Source organism: Mastomys coucha, unplaced genomic scaffold, assembly GCF_008632895.1.
Source record: "Mastomys coucha isolate ucsf_1 unplaced genomic scaffold, UCSF_Mcou_1 pScaffold6, whole genome shotgun sequence".
Classification (NCBI taxonomy): Eukaryota; Metazoa; Chordata; class Mammalia; order Rodentia; family Muridae; genus Mastomys; species Mastomys coucha.
In genome coordinates this window covers 131,184,936-131,189,841 of record NW_022196912.1, presented here as the reverse complement: position 1 = coordinate 131,189,841, position 4,906 = coordinate 131,184,936, and the positions used below count along the sequence as shown (strand labels likewise).

General features: G+C 39.0%; 1 long non-coding RNA gene across 3 annotated transcripts in view; it reads right to left on the bottom strand.

Moving 5' to 3' along the window:
• Positions 1-3,103: 3,103 nt before the first annotated feature.
• Positions 3,104-4,906, bottom strand: part of LOC116080948 — a 71,991-nt gene continuing 70,188 nt past the window's right edge. For all 3 annotated transcript variants that reach the window (XR_004114690.1, XR_004114689.1, XR_004114688.1), the window contains one exon: positions 3,104-3,563. This is a non-coding gene — a long non-coding RNA (uncharacterized LOC116080948). The remainder of the gene's footprint in view (positions 3,564-4,906) is intronic.

Genomic DNA, 4,906 nt, shown 5'->3' with positions numbered 1-4,906 from the left:
AGAATATAATTCAGAGTCCCCACTAAAGTGCTTAATCAACTTTTAAAATTATTATTAGTAACTTAGACGCATAAAACGTTAAATCTACCCACAGACTGGAAAGCTACCTGCAGGGTGAGGGGGACAGCACAGCTGGTAAAGTGCTGGCCTTGCACGCATGGGCCCTGAGTTTGACCTTTAGAATCCATGTAAAAAGCTGCGCATAGTGCGAGCTTCTGTAATCCCAGTGTTGAGGAGATGGAGTCAAGTGAGTGCCGTAGAGGCATGCCCATGTCAGAATGCGCACATGCACACTCACATGCACAATGCTACGCAGAGTGCTGCTCATATTCTGATTTGCAAAGTAATCCTGTGCTGTGTCACTGCTATCAGAAAGACCGTGTGACGTGTTTGCAGCTGTGCATGTTGCGTTATTAGATACATTCTCTGCAGTGGCTGTGTATGATATCCACACATTTTCCTGACAATTGTTCACAGATGAGGCTCTCGGTTATTTTACCTTTGTTTCTTCTCTATCACCTCCATGTTCATGGCTCAGGTACCATCCTTCAGCCTCTCACCCTGCACCTACTTTTCAAGACTCCAGGTGAGTTCACTAAGTGATATAGTAATCACTCCTACGGGAAGGTTACTTAACTACACAGGGAAGTGAATGTCAACCTTAGAGATATAGCATTAAATACTGCATTTGTCCCAGCTCAGCTTCCTTATATCTGGTTCTCTAAAATATTGCTCACAACTACTCCCACAATGCCCAGTACTAGGAGGAATTGAAGAACATAAATGTGTGAGAAGAAAGAAGCAATAATAGTAACCAAGTGATTTATGTAAGTATATATCATTAATGTTTGGGGCAATTAATTACTAATAAGTGCCGAGTAATAACAGTTGCTGGGTGGGCAAGACAAATGGCAGGGTTATATGTGACTCATGTCTATAGTGTTCACAATTCTATAGTAGAAGAATAAAGAATTCAAAGAGAATAAGGAACTGTGTAGAATTTCTTACCAAAGAAATGTTCCTGTATTTTAAATGGCGGTGGTGTTGCAGAACCTACAGATATCCCTTGACTTAGTATAAATTTTCATCTAAAAAAAGCTACTGTAACCTGATAATATCCTAAGCTAAAAATGTGTTTTCTACTCAGCAACCCAGTAGAGTACAACTGTTCCCGGTCATGCCCACAAGCTGCTGCTCTGTTGAGGACTGCTCTCTGAGAAAGATCCAAAACCAAACTGCTAAAGCAGAGTTCCCACTGAGTGCTGCTCTCACAGTCATGGTAAAGTGGAAAGTCTGCTGCGTTCAGCCATTCTGTATCAGGGGCCATCTTTATGTGGTTTTAAGTGATCTGTTAGGCTTTTATATACATTGTAAAGATTTCAATTTCAAAATACCACAGAACTAAAGCCTGTTTAGTTTTTTTCCACTTCTTATGGAATTATTTTTAGATATATGTATATGTAATTTTATTTGCCTGATGTAATTGTCATTTGGAGGCTTACTGCGTGTTTGCATTAACCTAGGCCTAGACCTGGAAGCTTCTAGCTTCCACACAATCTTAACTAGGCTTAGAATGTTTTCAGTGTTGAGGGTCCAGGAGTTATCTCACAAATCACTTGAATACCAATCTCAGTCAAAAAGGGATAGTTTATTGAGCATATTCCCCAGGATGGATCTATCAGGGGCACAGATTAGACTCAGGAGCTGAACCATGACATTGAGTCAAGATCTTATAGGGCTTTTTAAGCCTAAAATCTACAAACTTCTGTGCCAACTTATTCCACTAATCAGGATTTAGGGATAGGGGATTTCCTTAGGAACATGTCTTTGTTGTATTCAACTATGGCAGGGTATTTGCCTTGTCTAATATTCATCTCTTAACTTCTCTACCAGGATGGGACTGGTCTAACATTCATATCTTAACTTGCCAACCAGGATGTCAGTTCCCAGGGAAGTCTTGGGAACTTAAACTTTACTGGACTCCCTCAAAGTGGAAGTCTTATTCCATAGTTTCTTATATTGGTGCAAGTGTCTCTCTTATGTCAGGGTCTATCCTCAGAGCAGTTTATAAAGGCAAATATCATAAAAGTTCATACACAGGTGTAGGGAGTGCTGCTGGGTGGTTGCTTCAGGTCAAACTTTATTGTGTTTAACTATACAAAGCAGTTCTACTGACTTCTAATGTAATTGGTTTCCAAGAACACCAAAGCATAGAACATCCTAGTAACAGTGATAGCAGTATATAAGAAAGTAACAGCCCCAAATGGCAGGCTACCCAGGTAATAGCTACCCAGGCCTTAACACTTCATCTAAGCCTTAACATTCAGTCTCTGGGACTTACCGCTCATTAAGCTGACCCTTTCTAGCTCTTTCTGAATTCTTCTCGGCTAGTTCAACTCAGCTGTTCTAGCTCAAACTCTTCTCCAATCTGACTGATTCAATCTGACTTCTCTGTTAGCCTCTGACTGAATTGCTCTTTTTGGTCTCAAACTAACTATCAATAGGTTCTAATCCTTCTCATTCTCTGGCTCGTTCTGTTTTTATCTGTATCTAGCCTGTTTGTCTTCAACTTGTCTCTATATAACTCTCGCAGTAAAACTGTCTCTAACACCCCACCCTAAGCCTTTTTTTTGCACTGCTCTCTTAAGTAGCTTCCCTTTCCTCTCTTTTTGTGAGAATTGGTCTTATCCTAGTCTGTCAAATGTTGTCTGACACTCAATTGGATACTACTTTGAAACACTGGTGCTTCCTTTTACAAACTAACTTTACTTTACTGTTTGGGATTCAAGGTGTGTAATAAGGGCTGAGCCACACCACAGCTAAAGACAGGACTTTTTAGTAAATAGCATAATCTAGGGGTTCACGATGTGATCAAATATCCTGAAACTGATTTTAGCTTTAAAATGTTCAGGCGAAGTATAGTTTTCCAAAGGTACATTAGGATATGTAGGATGTCTGAAGACCAAAGACCTTGAGCTTCTGCTTGTATCAAGTCACCCGATCAGTATTCTTCAAACTAGAGATACACCAGTTCCCTGAAGAAATGACATCACAGAAATATGAGGTATCATTTTAGGCTTTCTTTCAATAGAACAAAACCAAATTATTTTCTCACCCTTAAAAATTAATATTTAAAATTTATTGACATTCTACCTTGTCAGCAAAGAGCCCTATGAGATTTATACTTCCCAAAATACATAAAAGGAACATTTGTTCATCTAGACACACAGACACAGTGTGTCACATATTCAAATTGCATTTCATATTTGATTATCTCTAAGTACAGTGAAGTCAGCAAGTCAGCGGAGTTCCAGTGAATTGGTCTTCCTAACACTTAGCAGTCAGTAGAGTTCCAGCGAGCTGGTCTTCTTAGCTACCTTTGTTGTTACTCATCTTACACTCCCTTCACTCTTAATGACATTATGGTTTTACTATACTTATGAGTGACTAAATTGCTTGATTTATTTGACTTTTACTTTCATTAAGCTTTTTTTTCCTTTTAAAAAAGAAATGATGCATACACTGGCTTGAGCAAATTCAACTGAATTAAGCAAATACTCCACCTGAAACAAAAAGATTGAAAAATTCAGGGTGTTGATATTATTCATAACTATCAAGAGAATACCAAACTCACAATATATTTATCAAATAGAAAGTTTAGCAATTTAATGATTGCATTTTCCTCTTCTCATTGATAATCCTACTATATCTGTAACCCCATTTTCCTTTAAAAATGTTTTGTTAGGGTATTTTATCACAACAAAAGAACCAAAGTAAGATACCAACCATTTGTTTATTGCAGGTGTCCCAAGTACCTTAACTGCATCTAATATCCTCAGAATATAGTGAGCATTTAACTATTAAGAGAAGTATAAATGCACTAACAACATTTGTATGTATTGGTTAAGCACTGCTATAGAAACTTGAGGTCCATAAGGGAGATATCCAAGTATTTATTTACAAATAACTGTATGTAAGTATGTATTCTTGCAGGGATAATGATTGAACTCAGGTTCCCATGCACGTCTGACAAGTGCTTTACATTTGGCCTATATCACAGCCTTCTTTGAACTTTGTATTTTCAGACAGGCTCTCACTAGTGAAGCTGAGGTAAGCCTTGAACTTGTGATCCTCCTGCTTCAACCTCAGTAGTAGCTGGAATTCCTTGCCAGTCCCACTAGGCCTCATTTCAGATTTCTTTAACAGTTTGCAAAACTAGAATAAGAACTAAGTATGTCTCAAAGTATGGTGGCTAACATTCAGGAGGAGAATAGGTGCACAGTCTATGTGCTGGCTAGTTTCTCGTCAACCTAACACAGCTTATCTGACAAGAGGGAGCCTCGATTTAACATTCAGGAGGAGAATAGGTGCACAGTCTGTGGCTGGCTAGTTTCATGTCAACCTAACACAGCTTATCTGAGAACAGGGAGCCTCGATTTAAAAAAAAAAGTTTCCATTGATCAGGTTGTAGAAAAACATGTAGGGCATTGACTTAATTAGTGATTGAATGGGGAGGGCGCAGCCCACTTCGGGTGGTGCCATCCTTGGGCTGGTAGTCCTAATACTATAAGAAAGCAGGCTGAGTAAACCAGGGGGAGCAAGATTGTAAGCACCACCCCTCCATGGCCTCTGCATCAGCTCCTGCCTCCAGGTTCCTGACCTGTGTGAGCTCCTGTTCTGACTCCATCGTTGATGATAAACAGTGATATGGAAGTGTAAGTCAAATAAATCCTTTCCTCCCCAAGTTGCTTTTGTCAGGGTGCATCATCACAACAATGATAACCCTAATACGATGGTCTGGTTATATTATATGAAAATAATTTTACCTATGAAAAGTCATTTTTGTTTTTAATAGCTGAGTAGTACTCCATTGTGTAGATGTACCACAATTTCTGTATCCACTCCT